Below are 23,757 nucleotides of genomic sequence, written 5' to 3' on the forward strand. Positions count from 1 at the left end.
CAGAGCTAGATGCAGAAAAAAATTATATTCAGTTTGCAACCTGATGGAGGTCAGTATAGATGGACGAATAGAGAAAGTCCCACACACTGCTAGAAGGCCAAATATTTTTTCAGAGCTAGATGCAGAAAAAAATTATATTCAGTTTGCAACCTGATGGAGGTCTGTATAGATGGATTAATAGAACAAGTCCCACACACAGCTAGAAGCCCAATATTTTTTCAGAGGTAGATGCAGAAAAAAATATATTCAGTTTGCAACCTGATGGAGGTCAGTATAGATGGACTAATACAACAAGTCCCACACACAGCTAGAAGCCCAATATTTTTTCAGAGCTAGATGCAGAAAAAAATTATATTCAATTTGCAACCTGATGGAGGTCAGTATAGATGGAGTAATAGAACAAGTCCCACACACAGCTAGAAGCCCAAATATTTTTTCAGAGGTAGATGCAGATAAAAATTATTTTTAATTTGCAACCTGATGGAGGTCAGTATAGATGGACTAATAGAGAAAGTCCCACACACTGCTAGAAGGCCAAATATTTTTTCAGAGCTAGATGCAGAAAAAAATTATATTCAGTTTGCAACCTGATGGAGGTCTGTATAGATGGATTAATAGAACAAGTCCCACACACAGCTAGAAGCCCAATATTTTTTCAGAGGTAGATGCAGAAAAAAATATATTCAGTTTGCAACCTGATGGAGGTCAGTATAGATGGACTAATACAACAAGTCCCACACACAGCTAGAAGCCCAATAATTTTTCAGAGCTAGATGCAGAAAAAAATTATATTCAATTTGCAACCTGATGGAGGTCAGTATAGATGGACTAATAGAGAAAGTCCCACACACTGCTAGAAGGCCAAATATTTTTTCAGAGCTAGATGCAGAAAAAAATTATATTCAGTTTGCAACCTGATGGAGGTCAGTATAGATGGACTAATAGAGAAAGTCCCACACACTGCTAGAAGGCCAAATATTTTTTCAGAGCTAGATGCAGAAAAAAATTATATTCAGTTTGCAACCTGATGGAGGTCTGTATAGATGGATTAATAGAACAAGTCCCACACACAGCTAGAAGTCCAATATTTTTTCAGAGGTAGATGCCGAAAAAAATATATTCAGTTTGCAACCTGATGGAGGCCAGTATAGATGGAGTAATAGAACAAGTCCTACACACAGCTAGAAGCCCAAATATTTTTTCAGAGCTAGATGCAGAAAAAAAATATATTCAAGTTGCAACCTGATGGAGGTCAGTATAGATGGAGTAATAGAACAAGTCCCACACACAGCTAGAAGCCCAAATATTTTTTCAGAGGTAGATGCAGAAAAAAATTATATTCAGTTTGCAACCTGATGGAGGTCAGTATAGATGGAGTAATAGAACAAGTCCCACACACAGCTAGAAGCCCAAATATTTTTTCAGAGGTAGATGCAGAAAAAAATTATATTCAATTTGCAACCTGATGGAGGTCAGTATAGATGGAGTAATAGAACAAGTCCCACACACAGCTAGAAGCCCAAATATTTTTTCAGAGGTAGATGCATAAAAAAATTATATTCAGTTTGCAACCTGATGGAGGTCTGTATAGATGGATTAATAGAACAAGTCCCACACACAGCTAGAAGCCCAATATTTTTTCAGAGGTAGATGCAGAAAAAAATTATATTCAATTTGCAACCTGATGGAGGTCAGTATAGATGGAGTAATAGAACAAGTCCCACACACAGCTAGAAGCCCAAATATTTTTTCAGAGCTAGATGCAGATAAAAATTATTTTTAATTTGCAACCTGATGGAGGTCAGTATAGATGGACTAATAGAGAAAGTCCCACACACTGCTAGAAGGCCAAATATTTTTTCAGAGCTAGATGCAGAAAATAATTATATTCAGTTTGCAACCTGATGGAGGTCTGCATAGATGGATTAATAGAACAAGTCCCACACACAGCTAGAAGCCCAATATTTTTTCAGAGGTAGATGCAGAAAAAAATATATTCAGTTTGCAACCTGTTGGAGGTCAGTATAGATGGACTAATACAACAAGTCCCACACACAGCTAGAAGCCCAATATTTTTTCAGAGGTAGATGCAGAAAAAAATATATTCAGTTTGCAACCTGATGGAGGTCAGTATAGATGGACTAATAGAGAAAGTCCCATACACTGCTAGAAGGCCAAATATTTTTTCAGAGCTAGATGCAGAAAAAAATTATATTCAATTTGCAACCTGATGGAGGTCAGTATAGATGGACTAATAGAATGATGCTATGCCCAAAAGATTTTACTTCACTAGGTGCAGTAAAAAAATTGGTATTCTATACACAGGTGGTATATCTTGCAACACAGATAGGCTACTCCACTGACTAACACACTCTGCAATAGGCCAAAAAGGATTAGCTTTGCTAGATTCAGCCAAATGCTGTGAAAAAAACTTGCACAGCACTGGCACAGACCTGCCTGGCAAAAACTGATAGGAACTGATGTAACCTAGTCCTGAAAAGGACTCCAATTACAATTAGTCTTTACTCCCACAACCTATCTATTTAAGAGCACAGACCTGCCTGATAAAAGTCGTAGGAAATGCTGTAACCTAGTCCTTAAAAAGACTGCAATCACAACTATTCCCTACTCCCAAGCTATCTGTAGATTTGTGCGAAAATTGGCTTGAAATTAACAAGGTATAGCGCACACAGCAACAGCGATGCCGTCTAACACGCAGCTGCAGCAGTGAGAAAATGGTGGCGACGGGGAAAATGGCTTGGTCTTATAGGGCAAGGACATGTGACATACACTGCCAATCACACATGCCCTTGCTTGTGTGAAAAAAAGCACTTCGCTCCGTGTGTGCGCTGCTGATAGGCTGACAGATTGCACCTCCCCACTGTAAATGCGGGAAAGAGAAAAAAAAATGGAGATCTTCATTATTCCTGCAGAGATCCATCCCCTGCCCCTCCCCCCACCCCGCTGTACACTCAAACTGCGTATTAACATTAATTTTCATCATTACTGAGAAAAAATCCAGTTATGATTTTGGTGCACGAACAGTTATCGAACATAACTTCGAACAGCCGAATTTTTCTCAAATCGTTCGTGTTCGCCGAACGGCTCGAACACTGCCCAAAACAGCTCGAATTTGAGATTGGCGAACAGTTCGAGTAGAACAACGCTCATCTCTATTAATCACCCATTTGATTAAACAACAAGGAGATTATGGATAACTACAAATCTGTTATAATGACTATATAATAATTACAATGTAATTATAATACATACAATTATAATATATACAATTATAATTATAATGACTGTTATAATAATTTTATGAGGGGGCATTTATGCATATAGCATTTATTCATATTTTATCGAAGTGCCATAATTTATCAAAGTGTCTTGGCAGTTAGATATGGCAGTTCTAATATTCATCTCTCTTCTTTTCTTACAGGTATATATATATCTCACTCCTCTGCTCCATGTAATCTCTTCTGAAATCTACATTGTATCTCCATGTTACTTGCAATGCTCTGCAGCTAATCACTGGTATATATATATATCTCACTCCTCTGCTCCATGTAATCTCTTCTGAAATCTACATTGTATCTCCATGTTACTTGCAATGCTCTGCATCTAATCACTGGTAAATATATCTCACTCATCTACGTTGTTTAATCCATGATACTTTAAGGTCATCACACTTACTTTAACAGTTTATGATCCATGTTGAGTTGACAGTCTGTTTTTTTTCTGCAGTTTTATGGTCTCCTGTTGTCTTAAGCTAGTTGAATGATTGCTAACGAGTTAAATCTGTGTAGATCTAAGCAGATATGTCCCTACATATTGAGACATAGTCAAGGGGCAGCATTCATGCGGGGGCATTTATGCATATAGCATTTATGCATACTTTATCAAAGTGCCATAATTTATCAAAGTGTCTCGGCAGTTAGATATGGCAGTTGGACAGGGCAGGAGACAGGTAAGACATGCAAGACAATTAAACAAACTTGCTTCCGGGTCATCTGTTTTGCAATCAGTATTCACCGTTTGTATTTGTGTCATTTATATTCTGGCTGCTACAATCATCCACATTCACTGTTCGCCCACAAATTCTGCACACTTCATCCATATTAACCCCTCTCTCCTCTCTTCTCCTATGTACAGCTGTCATGCTCTCTTCACATTGTTATACCACACAGATCCATTCATTCCCACCATACAACACAGGAATTGCTCTCACAAATCACTCAACCATCTGCTCACTCTCTGTATCTTCCTTCTCTTAGTCACAGGTGATATTTCTCCTAATCCAGGACCCTCCAGTAATAACATTAACTCTTTCCCTGTTACATTCAGTAACCCTGCTAATCTCATTAATATTCCCTGCACATCTTCTGTCTTATTCAACTGTGCCCTTTGGAAAGCGCGCTCAGCATGTGATAAACTCTCTTACATCCATGACTTTTTCCTCTCTAATTCCCTCAACCTTCTGGCTCTGACTGAAACCTGGATCCAGCAGTCGGACACCACCGCCGCTGCAGCTCTCTCCTATGGTGGCCTACACTTCTCTCATACTCCGAGACCTGACAACAGATCAGGTGGAGGTGTTGGTCTGCTTCTTTCATCAAAATATACATTTCATTTATCCCCCCAGTACCCTCCCTTATTTTCCCTTCTTTTGAGACCCACACAGTCAGACTCTACCGGCCCTACTCCCTGTGAGTGGCCGATGTCTATCGCCCTCCAGGTCCCTCCCGTCAGTTCCTGGATCACTTTGCTGCCTGACTTCCAAATTTTCTATCCTGCGACATCCCCACGATAATCATGGGAGATTTTAACATCCCAATTGGTGATCCTCTTTCCCCATCTGCCGCTCACCTATTATCACTAACCTCCTCCTTCGGCCTTTCACAGCTTGCTAATTCTCCTACACATGAAGACGGGAACACATTGGACCTGATCTTCTCCCGGCTTTGCTCAGTACATGACTTTACTAACTCTCCCCTTCCACTGTCTGACCATAATCTTCTTTCATTCTCTGTCAAGAACTGTGACTCTACTCAAGACCTCCCCACTTTCCACACTTATAGAAATATATGCGCCATTAACACCCAGAAATTTATGAAAAAGTTGTAGTCATTGGCCCCAATCTCCTCCCTCTCATGTCCCAACTCTGCATTGAAGCATTATAACGAAATAATGCTATGCACTCTAGATGAAGCCGCACCTCCTACACAAAGAATAATTCAGCATAGACGGCAACAACCCTGGCACACACCTCAAACACCTCTTCTCCAGCGGTGTTCCAGGTGCACTGAAAGACTGTGGAGAAAATCTAATCTGCCCGAAGATTTCCTCCATTATAAATTTATGCTGAAAACATATAACTCTGCCCTTCACCTCTCCAAACAAACCTACTTTAACAACCTCATAATCTCACTTTCCAATAATCCTAAACGACTCTTTGACACGTTTCATTCTCTCCTCAATCAAACAGCACAGGCCCCGATCACCGACCTCAGCGCTGACGATCTGGCCAGTTATTTCAAAGAAAAAATTGACCATATTGGACATGAAATTTTCTCCCAATCCCCAAACGTTATGCATGCTCTCCCCCGCCACATTGTCTCTTGCTCACTTTCTGACTTCGAACCAGTCACGGAAGATGAAGTGATCAGGCTCCTTGCATCTTCTCACCCTACCACCTGCACTAGTGACCCTATTCCCTCACATCTCCTTCAGTCCCTTGCTCCAGCTGTCACCACTCACCTAACTAAAAATTTTCAACCTCTCCCTCTCATCTGGTATCTTTCCCTTTTCTTTTAAACATGCCAGCATACATCCATTACTTAAAAAACCATCCCTTGACCAGAACTGCACGGCCAACTACAGACATGTTTCCAATCTTCCCTTTATCTCTAAACTCCTGGAACGCCTGGTCCATTCCCGTCTAATCCGCTATCTCTCAGACAACTCACTTCTTGACCCTTTACAATCTGGTTTCCGCTCTTTACATTCTACTGAAACTACCCTCACTAAAGTCTCTAATGATCTACTAACAGCTAAATCTAATGGTCTCTACTCCCTGCTGATTCTCCTGGATCTCTCTGCAGCATTCGACACTGTGGATCACCAGCTCCTCCTCACTATGCTAAGCACTAATGGCCTCAAGGACACTGTTCTCCTATCTCTCTGACAGCTCCTTCTCTGTATCTTTTGCCGGTTCCTCCTCCTCTCTCCTTCTCCTTACTGTCGGGGTTCCTCAAGGATCAGTCCTAGGCTCCCTTATTTTCTCCTTATACACCGCTCCCATTGGACAAACAATCAGCAGATTCGGTTTTCAGTACCATCTCTATGCTGATGAACCCAATTATACACCTCTGCTCCGGACATCACCCCTGCATTACTACAAAAGACCAGTGATTGTCTTTCTGCTGTGTCTAATATTATGTCCTCCATCTTGTCTAAAACTCAATCTGTCAAAAACTGAACTACTCGTATTTCCTCCCTCCACTACCCTACCTGTGCCCGATATTGCCATTTCCATTTGTGGCTCAACCATTACTCCCCAGCAACAAGCCTGCTGTCTTGGGGTCATTTTTGACTCAGATCTTTCCTTCACTCCTCACATCAAATCACTCGCTCGTTCATGTCATCTACACCTCAAAAACATCTCAAGAATCAGGACTTTTCTCACCTTTGACTCGGCAAAAACTCTTACTGTAGCTCTTATTCATTCTCGTCTGGACTACTGTAAATCTCTACTTATCGGGCTCCCTCTTACTAAACTCTCCCCTCTCCAATCCATCCTTAACGCAGCAGCCAGGATCATATTCCTCACCAACCGCTACACCGATGCCTCTTCCCTGTGCCAGTCATTGCATTGGTTACCCATCCAATATAGAGTTCAATTTAAACTTATCACGCTTACCCACAAAGAGCTACATGATTCAGTACCCCCCTACATCTCCTCCCTTGTCTCAGTCTATCACCCTACACGTGCCCTCCATTCTGCCAGTGACTTAAAACTAAAATCCTCCATAATCCGAACTTCCCACTCCCGTCTCCAAGATTTCTCGCGTGCTGAGCCAATCCTTTGGAATGCACTACCCAGGACAGTTCGATTAATTCCCAATACCCACAGTTTCAAGCGGACCCTAAAAACTCATTTGTTTAGACTGGCGTATCCCCTTCACACACACACACGCACACACACACACTATCTGTCCATCCCAGTTGTCCATCCCAGTTTTCCCCCCATATTAAAATCTTCTTCAATTTCAGGTTCATACCAACCATGCACATAATAGCCTCAGTCAGAACTGCACACATACTGGCAGACGACCAGTCTATGTATTATTTATCCTATTTAGTATATCAAGGCTGCATTATACAATATATGTACATTCTACCTTTTGTGTCTCCCCCATTTCCTCACAGACTGTAAAGCCCCCATCTCACATAGCGAGATCGCTAGCGAGATCGCTGCTGTGTCACGGTTTTGGTGACGCAACAGCGACCTCACCAGCGATGTCGCTATGTGTGACACTTTGCAATGATCAGGCCCCTGCTGTGAGGTCGCTGATCGCTGCAAAGTGTCCTGGACCATTTTTTGGTCGTTGCTCTCCCGCTGGTCAGCACACATCGCTGTGTGTGACCAGCGGGAGCAGTGATCAGGCTGGTAACCATGATAAACATTGGGTTACTAGGGGCACACGCGCACCTAGAAACCCGTTGTTTATCATGGTTACGAGCCTGCTAAAGTGAGCGGTAACCTCCCGCTCACTGTAACAGAGTGGTAACCATGATAAACAATGGGTTACTAGGAGCGCGTGTGCCCCGAGTAACCCGATGTTTACCATAGTTACCAGCCTGCTCCTGCTTCAGCAGGCTCGTAACCAGGAGCAGGACATCGTGGAAAGATTCTTTCCACGATGTCGCTGCTCCCCTGATCGTTGGTGAGCCTGCCTGTTTGACAGCTCACTAGCGACCACATAGCGACGCAGCAACGATCCCTGACAGGTCGTATCGTTGTCGGGATCGTTGCAGCGTCGCTAAGTGTGACGGGCCTTAAGCTTACGAGCAGGGCCCTCACTCCTTTCAATATGAGATAAGCTTATTCTGTATTGTCTGTATAAGTCTCCCCTAAAATTTGTAAAGTGCTACGGAATATGTTGGCGCTATAAAAATAAAAAATTATTATTATTATTATATGATCACAATAGTTAATCTCTAATTTATGCATAAAATGTTGCATTTCATTGCCCTAGATTGTACATGACCAATAATCACTACTTAGCTCAGCACAGGAGGCCAAGGTGTAATGCCTCATTGCAGAACCACTGGTGCAGTTAGGTCTGGCAGATTATGTATATACACCATGGCTACCTATCACATAATGTAACAATACCAAGCAATATGAAGAGTCAAAAACCTGTGTGGGCCCTGCAGGAAGTACCCCTTCTTTTTTTCTTTTAGCTTTCAGAATGAGACAGCCACACCAGCTTGCACTTGCAAAGTCCTCTTTACTTACCAACATATTCAGATACAGGGAGTAGCATGTGCCATGTTTTCCTTGATGTTATTTCACAGGCAACGGCACTTTTATGGTCATGAGGGACACAGACACAGTTCTTACACTACAGATTACTGCAGAGTGTTTTGAGCACTAAAGTTAACTCAGTTTCCTTGGAACCTCGATGTAAGGGAGCTTCTGCTCAAGCTTACTTTTCCCGCTACCTAACTATCCTGGATCTACCTTGCAGACTAGGCTTTGTGTTCTACCAGATCCCTTCTTAATCATGGCACCAGCTCTGGCAAAAAAAAAAAATAGAAACAGAGTAAATTCCATTATCCCTAGCTGGAGTATGTATTTGAACAATATTTTTTTCAAGGTGAACATAGTTCAAGCTCCCAGGACCCTTAGACAATAGCATTGGGGAGGTGTCCCAAGGCAAAGGGGCTGGGACTGCCAGTAGCAAGCCTCATGGCGGACCGCCAGATCGATCCAAGATCATACTACCAGCTTTTTGTTGGCAGCTGCTGTAATGTACGCAACTGGGGCTGAAATTTTGGAGCTGTGGAGGAATTGAGAAAAAATGCTCTGTGGGTGAAATTCAGAATCAGCTTCTGTGGATGTACTGTGCCCCATGCTCTGTGGGTGACATTTATCAGCTTCTGTGTCACTGGCTCCATGGCCCACACTATCTGTACAAGCAAAAGGCATATTGAAGGCCCAAAGACAGTGCAATGATATCATTATGTCAACTGCACGCAGAGAAGGAGAAGGAGGACTGAGCCACTTGTCATTGGAGCAGCGACAGGTAAGAGGCATGGCTGTTTTTTAAATGACTGTGTGATAAAAGCCAATGTGGGTAAACATAGCGAAATTATAAATATATAGGCCATGAAGGGGGACAATATTAAAATATAGAGCCACAAACTGTGATAATGTATAGGTCCCAAAGGTGGATGCTAAAGTATGGAGCCTCAAAGTTAATGGTGTATGGAGCCACAATGGATATTGTTAATGTATGCAAGAAAGATGGAGGATGTTATAAATGTATGAGGCCACAAGAGAGACAGTAAATGTATGAGGCTGAGACATTATTAAAGCATGAAGTCAAAATGGGAGATGTAAGTAGTGTATAGAGCACAGAGGAGAATTTTACTATTGTATGGGAGCCACAAAATAGGACATAACTAGTGTTGAGCGAGCAATAAAATGCTCGGGTGCTCGAAGCTCGGGCCGAGCTCACCGTTATACTCGGGTGCTCGACCCAAGCAACGAGCCAAATGTTAGTCTATGGGAGACCCGAGCATTTTTGCGGCGGCACCCCCGGCAGTCTGTAGAAAGCCTAAAAAGTGCCCAAAACGATAGTGACAGTGCTCAAATGACATGGGGACAGCATGGGGATCGCCCCAGGAAGCATTTCTGACCCCCAGGTCACTGCTGTCAACAACGTGGTCAGAAGTATTAAGCCACTTTTAAGGGCTCACAATAAAACGTTCAAAAACAAAACTGAAACTGCTTTCCTGTGAAATATGTTAAGGAAGTTCCTTTCCAGGGTAAAGACTTGTGTATAAGGTAAAATAAATAACAAAAAAAAAATAAAAATACTCCTCCACACCTTGGGCTATGTTCACAAGTAGCATTTTTTATGCGTTTTTGCACTTTTGTATTGCTTTCAACCGTGACAAATGCATTCACCGGGAAATGTCATTTTAACATTTTACAACCTTATCTGGCCATGTGCTGTGTGGCACATACATACAGTGCTGAAAAGACATGGGAACAGCATGGGGAAGACCCCTGGAAGCATCTCTGACACCCAGGTCACTGCCTAAAAGTGTGCCCATCAGAAGTCATCCTTGCCGCATCAGAAGTTGCAGACATGCAACTTTCCCCGTGCAAGTTCTTGTCCCAGGGCAGTGTTCAATTGTACCTCCCCCATTCCTTGCAATGCAAGCGCAATTATGCAGCCAACCACCCACCCACCCCCAGGCTGCAATACCATACTGCTGGCTTGCACTTGAAATTGGGCCTTTAAGGCATGTGGAGGCGGAATTTGGCCAACACGTCATGGCTGCGTTGGCGGCCTGGAATCCATACTCAGTCCCCAGCCGCCCAGCGGCCGGGTGTCCACACACGGTCCCCAGCCGCCTGGGGGCAGACGGGTGTCAATAAACGGTCCCCAGCTGCCCCTATTTCTCATTGGAACATCCAACCACACACTTTTCTTAGCCCGGCCTGCTTTAGGGCAGCATTGGACGATCCCACCAGAGAACCAGACTTCTCCGGTGGGCCCTGGCTTCTCCTTCAGGGGAGTTGAGAGTGCCAAGGTGAGGAGCATGATGATGATGATAGAAGTTAGCATCTGCTTTGTTTTCTTGGAATGCAAGCGCATGTATGTGACGCGCCCCCTGGGCCATATTCTTTAGGGGGAATATCCGGAGCCGGATCAGATGGGAGTTGTAGTCTTCCGAGTGGCTGTGACCCGGTCCGTGCCCAGGGTGTCAAACTCAGTTGTATGTGGCAGTCCTACAGATGTTATAAAGTTCTTAATGTCGACTACGCCACCCGTTGTATTGCGGTCACTATGGCCGCCGCTGCAGCAGGGTCCGCTGAGGCTGATGGTGTAGGTGCAGCTTTTGATGGTATAACCCCCAACGGGTGGGGTATAGCCTCAGGGGGTCAGGTGCAGAGAATGGGGGTTGTGGTGGTGCAGCATAGATGTTAAAGGAAGACAGAGTCGGGTTATGCAGTTAAGGGTATTTACTCACTGCTGATGTTCCGGTCACTCCAGCTTCAAGTGACCTCCCGAGCCGTGCTGCATCCACCAGGTCCTGGATCCAGCCAACCCCCAAGCGAGTCCGGAGCGTGACCCTGAGCTCTCCTTCTGTCCTTTCTCTGGCCGTCCCCACTAGTGATCCACCCAGGTCCAGCTCCCTCGGGCCTTCTGTTGGGAGACCCTTGGCCTTGGGTTCCCTGACCCTCCACGTGGTATGCCTTCGGGGTGGATGTGGTGGGTGGCCGTGGCAGACGCTGCCCACGGCCTCCGGTCTCTGGCTGGGGTGTGTTTTTTCCCCCACCAGCTTGGGTTCCGGTACCCTGATGCCGACTCTTCACCCGGGGATTTAAGTTGGGTTCTTGGAGTCCTTTTCTTCAGTTTCCCCCTCTGGGTCTCTCTCTCTCTTCTCCTCTCTCTCTCTCTGGGGCTGCTCTGCTCCTCTGCTTCTTACTCTGACAGACTGACTGCTCTGCAAAGACTGACCCTGTTCTTTGATGGTGCCCACCTTTTATACACCCTCTATGTGTGAGCTCAGGTGACCAGCACCCAATGAGCTCCTATCTTTACCCAGGCTGCTCCCCCTATCTGCCCCTACACTACTTGGGATGTACCACCCCCCTCCCACTCCAGCCAGGAACAGACTCGGTCGTACCTGCACATTTCTAAGTGGGAGTACCGTCGGCCTGTTCCTCGGAAATGGGATGTATGTAGTGCATGCAGCCTACCGAGCTCAGTTCCACACTCCATCCTTACCCGGGAGTGGAATACCACACCTCTGGGTTGAGGTGCAATACCCCTGTAGCAGCCGAATCCTCAGGGTGCTACATTCCCCCCTGGTAAATCACAGCACGTCCTCGGGCTGTAAGACATAACACCAAAAACATACAAAATTTTTCATAAACATATAAAATATATAAAACATTATATATATATATATATCAATATAAAACATTCTCGTCGCCTCTGGCTCCTCCTCCGGTCACTGTGCAACGTGTGACCGGGTAAAGTGCGACAGTCTCTCTGGAAAACTGGTTTTCCTATAAAACCGGTAGGGGGCGCTTTAGGACGCGCAACTATATACAAGGGTATGGCCGCTCTCAGTCCTCGGCCAGTTAAGGAGGGAAAGGGAATGGCTGCTCACAGTCCTCAGCCTGTGGGATTAAGGGTAAACGGGTAAACAGTTCACTCAGCTGGTCCCAACGGGGACTATATTTGCAGTAACAGTTTCTTTATACCCCGATCGGGTAACTATTTACAGCACCTACTCCGCTGTACCCAACAACGTCTTCCTCCTGCTCCTTCTTTGGGGATCTCAGCTTCAGACCCGTCCGGATCCTCTTGCTCTTCCTCCTCACATCGCAGCTCCTCCTCTGTCAGGCGATGCACATGGAGGGCGTAAGGTCCTTTGGCACACTTGTGCCGGGTAAAGGTGACCTCGTCCCCGATGTAAAGGTCACGACCTCTGTGCCCCTCCGGCAGATGGGACTCCACATCTCTGCGCGTGACAAAGACGTCGCCGGGGGTGTTGTTGTCTCTGATGAAGCCCCACCCGTGCTGCAGGTTAAACTTTATTACAGTCCCGGTGGTGCGGGGACTGTGCGCTGCACGGGGGTCCCTCCTGGTTCGGCTCTTCTGCTCGGCGCTCCTTATTTGGGCCTGTTGTTCCCGGACCCGCCTCTCTCTCCGCTCCCTCGCAAACTCCTCGAGCTGCTGTCGGCAACACTCAGCACGCTCCGCTGCAGCTGCCCTGGTTTCCTGAGTGAACCCCATTAGGTCTTCTCCGGTGGGGTCCCACTCAAATTGGGTCTCTTCAAGCGGGGGCGAGATCCTTATCACGGGCTTCGGAGCCGGAATCAGGGGTGCACACATGGCCCCAACCCTCCTCTGGCGCTCCAGTCCATAATATTCCTGGGGCCAGATGAAAGGCTGCCCGTCCGGCCACGTGTGCTGGGCAAACAAGTCCTCTCCCAGACGCGGCACCCTTGGTTTTACGGGTGCGGGCGCGGTGGTGATGGCGCCCGGGTTGCCCAGGCCTTGCGGCCAGGCCTGGGGCACCTGGAAGGTGAAGGGCACCGTTAGGACGGCGGCGCCCTGGGCTACCTGGCCTTGCGGCCAGGCCGGAGGCTCCGCGGAGGTAGGGGGCGCTGTTGGTGATGCGACGCCCGGGAATTCTAGGCCCTGCGACCAGGCTGGTGGTACTTCCTGCTTGGTCACGCTCGGGGTCGGTGCGTGTGACGTCACAGGGGTCGCGGCGGCGGCTTCCGGTTGGGGCCTAGTCTGCGTCGGTGACATGGCGTTTTCGGGCACAGCAGGGGGACTTTCGGGCTCTGCGACGGGGAGCTGGGGCAGGCAAGCGGTTTCCCGGTTTGGGGTATAGACGTCCCCTTTACCTGCCTCCATGCGTTCGGCTCCCTTCTCGGCGCCGTCTCCGGCCTTGGGTCCTCCCGCGCCATCCTCAGAGGCGGTCTGTCTCCTCATCTTGGCTGGCGTGCTCCGGGTCTTGGTTTGCTGGGCCATCTCTCGGCTCCACTCCGCCAATGTCTCTCGCTGTACCCGGGCCATCCTCCGTGCGAGGCCCTCCAGGGCGGTCTGTGCACACTCCCGGTCTCGGGGGAGCTGTGCAAGGACCTCCACTAGGCCTAGTGGGGTCGTGGTTTCTAGCAGGCTCCTGACCAACGGGTCGGTGCTGCTCTGCTCTTCTTCCAGCAGGCTCCTGGCCAGCGGGCCGGTGCTGCTCTGCTCTCTCGCCATCTCCGGGTGAGCTCCTCTGCTACTCTTCTCCAGGCTTCTTGCCTCCGGGTGCGCTCGCTCCAGACTGCTCCAAGCGACACCCATCTTCGTTCTTTTCTTTCGTCTCCTCCCACTTCGAGGGCGGTCCCGGGGCCACTGGGTGACTGTCAGCTCCAGGGGCGGTTCTTTCACGCTGACAGACACCTCTAGCATCACAGTCTCTGTTGGTGGGGGCGGTTTCCACTTTTGGCGCCATTTTCGGTCCTGGCCCACGATGGGAGGTGGCCTCTCGCCACCCTCTGGCACGCCCATAATGGCGTCCGCTCTGGCAAGGCGGGAAATCCTTGGAAATGGCGGGAACCGCTTCCCAGTGGCGGGAAACTCTGCAGATGGCGGGAAAAAGCTGTTAATGGCGGACAACCGGCGGGAATCGACTGGTGATGGGGTCCGATGGCGGGGACCCTCCGGAACCGGCAGGAGACTTCTTTTTGAGGTAAACTCATTCTTTTCTTCAGGCACGCAGTACCCGGTTGTTGTGGGCACGTAATCCTGCCGACTACGCCAAAGTTGACGCGCCCCCTGGGCCATATTCTTTAGGGGAATACCCGGAGCCGGATCAGATGGGGGTTGTAGTCTCTGAGTGGCTGTGACCCGGTCCGTGCCCAGGGTGTCAAACTCAGTTGTATGTGGCAGTCCTTACTGATGTTACTAAGTTCTTCCTGCCGACTACGCCAAAGTTGACGCGCCCCCTGGGCCATATTCTTTAGGGGGAATATCCGGAGCCGGATCAGATGGGAGTTGTAGTCTTCCGAGTGGCTGTGACCCGGTCCGTGCCCAGGGTGTCAAACTCAGTTGTATGTGGCAGTCCTACAGATGTTATAAAGTTCTTAATGTCGACTACGCCACCCGTTGTATTGCGGTCACTATGGCCGCCGCTGCAGCAGGGTCCGCTGAGGCTGATGGTGTAGGTGCAGCTTTTGATGGTATAACCCCCAACGGGTGGGGTATAGCCTCAGGGGGTCAGGTGCAGAGAATGGGGGTTGTGGTGGTGCAGCATAGATGTTAAAGGAAGACAGAGTCGGGTTATGCAGTTAAGGGTATTTACTCACTGCTGATGTTCCGGTCACTCCAGCTTCAAGTGACCTCCCGAGCCGTGCTGCATCCACCAGGTCCTGGATCCAGCCAACCCCCAAGCGAGTCCGGAGCGTGACCCTGAGCTCTCCTTCTGTCCTTTCTCTGGCCGTCCCCACTAGTGATCCACCCAGGTCCAGCTCCCTCGGGCCTTCTGTTGGGAGACCCTTGGCCTTGGGTTCCCTGACCCTCCACGTGGTATGCCTTCAGGGTGGATGTGGTGGGTGGCCGTGGCAGACGCTGCCCACGGCCTCCGGTCTCTGGCTGGGGTGTGTTTTTGCCCCCACCAGCTTGGGTTCCGGTACCCTGATGCCGACTCTTCACCCGGGGATTTAAGTTGGGTTCTTGGAGTCCTTTTCTTCAGTTTCCCCCTCTGGGTCTCTCTCTCTCTTCTCCTCTCTCTCTCTCTGGGGCTGCTCTGCTCCTCTGCTTCTTACTCTGACAGACTGACTGCTCTGCAAAGACTGACCCTGTTCTTTGATGGTGCCCACCTTTTATACACCCTCTATGTGTGAGCTCAGGTGACCAGCACCCAATGAGCTCCTATCTTTACCCAGGCTGCTCCCCCTATCTGCCCCTACACTACTTGGGATGTACCACCCCCCTCCCACTCCAGCCAGGAACAGACTCGGTCGTACCTGCACATTTCTAAGTGGGAGTACCGTCGGCCTGTTCCTCGGAAATGGGATGTATGTAGTGCATGCAGCCTACCGAGCTCAGTTCCACACTCCATCCTTACCCGGGAGTGGAATACCACACCTCTGGGTTGAGGTGCAATACCCCTGTAGCAGCCGAATCCTCAGGGTGCTACATATGTAGTAGCGGCTAGGCCTGAGGTGGTCAGCGCTTTGGCGCATATCCTACCTCCTCCGAGGATTGCTGGATGTTTTCCTGCTACTATCCCAGTTCTATGACTCCCGTTAAAACAAAGCTTCAGGTGATAAATTATGGATGAAGTAGTGGCAAAGGAGAAAGAGCAGGAGGAACAGGGACCATTCACATCAATATCAGGCCAGTCAACAACATATGTCTTGTAGGATATGTTTCTGTAACAAAAGGAGCAGTTCGGCTACACAGTTATAGGGCATACAGTGAGTGCAATGCCTACCAAAAATGTTGAGGCACTCCAATGCCCCTTGGAAATGACATGGAGGTCAGAGGGCCTTAACTAAACCATTTTTTCCATTTATAGCAACTGGATCTCCTGTACACTGTTGGCCTAAGCAGTGAATGGAAGGCTTTCCAAAATTTATGAGGAACTGCAATGCCCCTTGAAACAGACGTGGATTACAGCGTACTAAAAACCTTCTACCCATTATTGGCGAGTGGGTCTCCCTTAGTTTTCGCCTTTGCATTGAAAAGCAAAAGCTGACTAAAATTAGGAGGAAATGCAATGCCCGTTGGAAGAGTCGTGTAGGTTAGAGGTAATTAAAAACAACATTTCAATGCCCCTTGGAAGAGCTGTGGAGTTCAGAGTGGCTTAAGAAGATGCTTTTAATGCCCCTTTGAAGAGACGTGGAGGTCACAATAGCTTAACAAGACGGTTTTAATGCCCCTTGGAAAAGTGGTGGAGGTCGCAGTAGCTTAACAAGACGGTTTGAATGCCCCTTGGAAAAGTGGTGGAGGTCCCAGTAGCTTAACAAGACAGTTTTATTGCTCCTCGGAAAAGTGGTGGAGGTCGCAGTAGCTTAACAAGACGGATTGAATGCCACTTGGAAGAGACGTGGAGGTCCCAGTAGCTTAACAAGACAGTTTTAATGCCCCTCGGAAGAGACGTGGAGGTCCCAGTAGCTTAACAAGATGGAATTCCCTCAGTGGCACTAAAAACACTCTCCGATAACACGCTAGCGGCAGGGCAGGCCAGAACCTCCAAGGCGTACAGAGCGAGTTCATTCCAAGTGTCCAGCTTGGATACCCAATAATTAAAAGGCACAGAGGAATCACGGAGGACGCTGGTACGGTCGGCAAGGTACTCCCTCACCATCTTTTGAAACTTTCCACTCCTTGTGAGAGTACCCCGCACCTCAGGGCCTGTAAGCTGGGCGGGTCTCAGAAAACTGTCCCAGAACGTTGACAGTGTTCCCCTGCCTCTGCTGGATTGGAGTTGCCTCTCTCTCGCTTGTATGCCTTGGTTGGTCATTGAACTGTGGCCTCTGCCGCTAGCGTGTTCAAATGGGAATTTTTTTAACAGTTCTGCAGCAAGGGTCTTCTGGTACTGCCCCATTTTTGTAGACCTCTCCACCTCAGGAATAACAGAGTGAAAGTTCTCCTTGTAGCGGGGGTCTAAAAGTGTCACCAACCGGTAATGACTGTCACCCAACATTTTGACAACGCGAGGGTCACGGTTAAGGCAGCGTAACATAAAGTCAGCCATGAGTGCCAGACTGGTAACGGGCAAGACTTCCGTATCCTCACCAAGATGACGACTGACCATGCTCTCCTCCTCCTCCTCCTCTCCCCCCCTGACCTTAGGCCACCCACGCTGAACCGACGGTATGACAGTTGTACAGGTACTACCGTCTGCAGCACATGATACAAGCTCCTGTTCTTCCTCCTCCTCCTCCTCCTCCTCCTCATTGTCCCCCAATGCAGGCTGGGCTGTGTGTAATCGACCGCTACGGCTTCTTGATCCATCTCATCATACTCTGGCTGCAATGCCTCCTCTTTAATTCTCTGCAGAGAGCGTTGCAAAAGACAGACAAGTGGAATGCTGACACTAATGATGGCGTCATTGCCACTCACCATCTTGGTGGTCTCCTCAAAGTTTGTCAGGATGGTACATATGTCAGACATCCAGGTCCACTCCTGAGGTCTTATGTGTGGAGTCTGACCTGAATATCGATGGCCTTGTTGCAGCTGGTACTCCACAACTGCTCTCTTATGCTCACAAATCCGTTGCAACATGTGGAGGGTAGAGTTCCAACGTGTGGGGACATCACACACCAGTCGGTGTGACGGAAACTGCAAACGCTGCTGCAACACAGCAAGGGCGGCGGAAGCTGTAGCCGACTTGCGAAAATGAGCTGACAGGCGGCGTACGTTGACGAGCAGATCTGGCAACTCGGGGTACGATTTAAGAAACCGCTGAACCATGAGGTTAAGCACTTGAGCAAGGCATGGTACGTGTGTGATCTCGCCTCGCCTCAGAGCCGCCACCATGTAGGTTCAGCGGTCTCAGCCACAGATCTGCCTGCTCTTTCACAGATGTCCACAACTCACAAGCAGTGGGAGTTTCAGCACAATCTGTTGCCGCTTGGCAGAGGCAGTACTGCAGTGCTTCCAGCTTGTAACTGATGTGGTGATATCTGAGATGGAGGCTGAACATGAGGAGTAGGAGGATGATGCGCAGGAGCTGTACACTGTGGGGGCAACTCTGACTAACATAGGGCCCGCAATCCTCGGTGTGGGGAGGATGTGTTCCGTCCCAAGGTCTGACTGGGTCTTGGCTTCCACTATGTTTACTCAGTGTGCCGTCAGGGAGATGTACCGTCCCTGGCCACAAGCATTTGTCCACGTGTCCGTTGTCGGGTGGACTCTCCCAGTAACTGCGTTGTTGAGGGCACGGCAGATCTTTTGGGACACGTGCTTGTGTAGTGCGGGGATGGCACACCGGGCAAAATAGTGTCAGCTGGGGACCGAGTACCGAGGGACGGCCACCGCCATAAGGTTGCGGAAGGATTCCATCTCCACCAGCCTAAAAGGCAGCATTTCCAACGCAAGCAGTCGTGAAATGTGCAAATTTAGGACTGTGGCTTGTGGGGCGTTAGCTGCGAATTTCCGCTTTCGTTCAAAGGTCTGGGATATGGACAATTGAAAGCTGCGGTGGGACGTGGACGTGGACGTTGATGCTGTTTCTTGAGAAACTGCCATAACAAGTGAAGACTGAGAGGAGGGGGCATCTTTGCATGCAGTATGGACAGGGGATTGCCTTGCACACACAACAGGGGGTTCTATTGCACGCACAACAGCGGAAGAAGCAGTGGCGACACCCGCTGACACTGGTCGTGGACCCTGGGGTTCGCCCCACAAAGTCAGATGCTTTACTACCATGTGCCTGATTATGCTGGTGGCGGTCAGGCTGGTAGTTTTGTCACCCCTGCTGATGCTGGCATGGCAGGTGGCAGGTGGCAGGTGGTACAAATGGACTTTTTGGGGTTATCAGCAGAGTTTTTAAAAAAATTCCAGACTCTGGAAGACCTATTGGTTGTACTGGCAACGTCCCTCGTGTTGGTGTTACGGGGAACTGTTGCCCGCCTTCTGTGTGCGGCCACCACACGGCTTCTTCCTGCCTGTTGGGGTACTCTGCCTCCCTCACCCTGTGTGCTGCTGGCCTCGCTCTGCATGTCCTCCTGCCGGGTTGGGTCAGTTACTAGATCATCCACCACCTCCTCCTCTTCCACTTGCGCACCACAATCCTCCTCCTCACTTCCTGGCAATTGTGTCTCGTCATTGTCCATCTCTTGTGACAAATTGCCAGCGTTGACTTCCTGTGGCCGTGGCTGTTCAAATATTTGGGCATCGCTACATGGGATTTCCTCTTCCACCACTTCAAGCGGAGCAAGCGAGGGGCACAAATCTGGAAATGGACCAGTGAACAGCACTTTAGAGTGCCCAAGTGTGGGATCAGTTGCTGTCTGACGACACTCGGCATGGTGGGAGGAAGGAGCATCAGGGTGAGGAGGAGTATGCGGTCGAGACTCACGGCTACTAAGAGTTGACCGTGTGGAAGACAGACTGGAGGTGGTGGTGCACAGGTAACTGGAAGTATTATCTGCTATCCAATTAATAACCTGTTCACACTGATCAGTTCGCAATACTGGTGTTGTTCTGTGCTTCCCTAGTAATTCAGTCAAGAAGTGGGAGCGAGAAGATGTGGCTGTTGGTTGTGGCACATTTTCACCTTGGCCACGGCCCCGTCCTCTGCACGCACCATCACCAGAACATCCAGTTCCACGTCCCTTGCCACGCGCCTTGCCCATTGTAAAGGAAGTAAAATAGCTTACACTCGCACTATCAATAGAAAAAGGGTAAGAAAAAGTAGATTAGAACCGTGGAAGAGGAAAACCACAGTTCTATTTCTCTGGCCTACACCCGACTCTTTTAAACAATCTGAACAATCAGGGAGAAACTATTACTGTTTTTCTTTACGGAAAAAATACCAAAAGCTGAATAATAGAGATTTTTTACTGTGGAATGGCAAAACCACAGTTATTGTTTACTGGGGTATACCAGACAATTTTAAATAGATATATTTGCGGCTGAACAGTGAGCGACACACTCAAACTGTTTTTTTTTAGATACAAATAGCCTAAAAGTGGATAATACAGAGATTTGACGCGTGGAACTGCAAAACCACACTTGTATTTCTCGGGCCTACACCAGACTATTTTCAACAGATATATTTGTGTCTGAAAAATCAGAGACACACTTTTTTTTTTGGGGGGGGGGGACACCAAAAGGTTAATAAGATGGGTATTTGTACAGTGTGAAGGAGGGAAAAAAAAAAAAGAAGGATTTAGATGAAAAAAAAGGATTTTTCCTGGCCCCCGAGACCTGGAGCTAAGTCCAGCAATTTCAGCAACAGGAGCACACAGGACTGTAATGCAGCGTTTGCTGGTATAACCACTGCGTCTCCTATACAGCCTGCCTGCCTGCCTGCCTGATATCTGGGATGGATATTAGTCCTGAGAAGGACTGTTTGTTTGATCTGGCAGCCTTTACAGACCTTTACACTAACTATTTCGCAGGATATATCTCTCCCTAAATCAGCAGCGCTGTCCCTACACTGTCTGATGCGGAGGGACTGTGTCCAAGATTGCGGTGCCCGGTTTTAAATACTCGAGGTGACGCTGTGCGGCCAGCCAATCACTGTAATGCCCACAAACAACATGGCTGCGGCATTACAGTGACTGGCTGGCAATCCCTGCATGTTCATTGGCTCTGAAAAGAGCGCCAAACATGCAGGGCGGAGACCCAAGCTCCCACCCGAGTAACCCAGAAATGCTCGGTGCTCGCCGTACATCCTGAGTAGCGTGATGCTCGGGCGAGTACCGAGCAATGTCGGGCATGCTCGCTCAACACTAGACATAACCATTACTACAGTATGAAGTATACAGAGGGGGCATTTATACTATGTAAGAGGTATCCACTACTGTAATGTGTTTTATTTTTGGAATCCTGTTAGAGTGAGGGGAACAAAAACAAGATACTATTACTATGTAAGTCATCATGCCATCTGTATAGCACTATGGAGTTTATGTAGAAGTGGTGAAAAAGTGGAGTGGGTGCTCTAAAAGCAATTAGATATATATATGTGTGTATTACGTTCAGCAGAAGCTACTCATAGCTGGAAAAAAAAATCATCAGAAGAACAGTGAAAAGGATTTCCTTTTATTGGAGATGTCCAGTGTGTCACTGGATTTATTTATACTGTTATGGTTAATATTTTATACCTTGCTTTGATTATCAGTTAGGCAATTTATATATCTACAGATCTTTGATAACTTTTTGTGCTGTATTAGCTTTATAGGTCTAATTCATAAAAGCAATAACACAGGGCATTGTCTCTGTTTAAGGTTGTCTTTGTATAAAATTTGCCTTTATCTTTGTTTGTTTAAGGCCTGGACAGCTGGATAGCACTAGTTTGAACGAATTCAGCAATATACATGTTTTATGGCCTATTTGTCTCCAAACTTACATAATACTTTTTACCTTGCATATCTTTCTGTGGGTGTAATAAAAACTTGTGACTAGGCATCTGACATCCAGACAAAGCTTGTACACTGACAGACACTGGCTATGTGTGTTCTTGTCTACGATGTATTGCTTTTAATTGGATCAACATCGGCAGATTTGGAGATCCCTTGTATCTCAACCCAAATTAGCGCTCCTTGATCCTTGAAAGGGGTTTCTATGATACTGTATACATATATATTGCCTGCAGAGCATGTGTGTATAATTGGTATCTACCACTATACGGTCCCTGCATGGTGGTAATATTAGTCTCCGTATAGTGGGATTTGTCAATTATCAGCATGATACGGATGAGGGGGCCACACACACCAGGATTGGGGGGGTTGAGGGGTACCATACATACCAGGATTGGGAGGTGAAGGGGGCCATGCATACCAGGATAGGAATGCGGGGTACCATGCATGCCATGATGATGGATGGAGTGTAATGTATACCAGGATGATGGGTACCATGCATACCAGAATAGGAATATGTGGTGCCATGCATACCATAATTGGGGGATGAGGCATGCCATGCATACCAGGATAAGGGGTTGGGTGCCATGCATATCAGGATTGGGGGATGAGGGGTGCCATGCATAGCAGGATGAGGGGTGCCATGCATACCATGCATACCAGGATGAGGGATGGAGTGCCATGCATACCAGGATTGAAGGATGAAGAGGCCGTACATATCAGAGTTGGGATGAGGGGTGCCATGTATATCAGAATAGGGATGCGGGGTGCCATGCATACCAGGATGAGGGGCACCATACATACCAGGATAGGGATGAGGAGTGCCATGCATACCAGAATTGGGATGAGGGGTGCCATGTATATCAAATATGGGATGAGGGGGCCATGCATACCAGGATTGGGAAGGAGGGGTACCATGCATACCAGGATTTGGAAGGAGGGGTACTATACATACCAGGATGGGAAGGAGGGGTACCATGCATACCAGGATTCGGATGAGGGGCCATGTATACCAGGATAGGCATGAGTTGTACCATGTACAGTACAGACCAAAAGTTTGGACACACCTTCTCATTTAAAGAAATTTCTGTATTTTCTTGACTGTGAAAATTGTACATTCACACTGAAGGCATCAAAACTATGAATTAACACATGTGGAATTATATACTTAACAAAAGAGTGTGAAACAACTGAAAATATGTCTTATATTCTAGTTTCTTCAAAGTAGCCACCTTTTGCTTTGATGACTGCTTTGCACACTCTTGGCATTCTCTTGATGAGCTTCAAGGGGTAGTCACCAGAAATGGTCTTCCAACAATCGTGAAGGAGTTCCCAGAGATGCTTAGCACTTGTTGGCAATTTTGCCTTCACTCTGCGGTCCAGCTCATCCCAAACCATCTTGATTGGGTTCAGGTCTGGTGACTGTGGAGGCCAGGTCATCTGGCGTAGCACCCCATCACTCTCCTTCCTGGTCAAATGGCCCTTACACAGTCTGGAGGTGTGTTTGGGGTCATTGTCCTGTTGAAAAATAAATGATGGTCCAACTAAACGTAAACCGGATGGAATAGCATGCCGCTGCAAGATGCTGTGGTAGCCATGCTGGTTCAGTATGCCTTCAATTTTGAACAAATCCTCAACAGTGTCACCAGCAAAGCACCCCCACACCATCAAAACTCCTCCCCCATGCATCACGGTGGGAACCAGGCATGTAGAGTCCATCCGTTCACCTTTTCTGCATCGCACAAAGACACGGTGGTTGGAACCAAAGATCTCAAATTTGGACTCATCAGACCGAAGCACAGATTTCCACTGGTCTAATGTCCATTCCTTGTGTTCTTTAGCCCAAACAAGTCTCTTCTGCTTGGTGCCTGTCCTTAGCAGTGGTTTCCTAGCAGCTATTTTACCAT

The sequence above is a fragment of the Phyllobates terribilis genome, unplaced genomic scaffold (genome assembly GCF_046119375.1).
Source record: "Phyllobates terribilis strain yellow unplaced genomic scaffold, ASM4611937v1 Scaffold_4__5_contigs__length_816908805, whole genome shotgun sequence".
Taxonomy (NCBI): Eukaryota; Metazoa; Chordata; class Amphibia; order Anura; family Dendrobatidae; genus Phyllobates; species Phyllobates terribilis.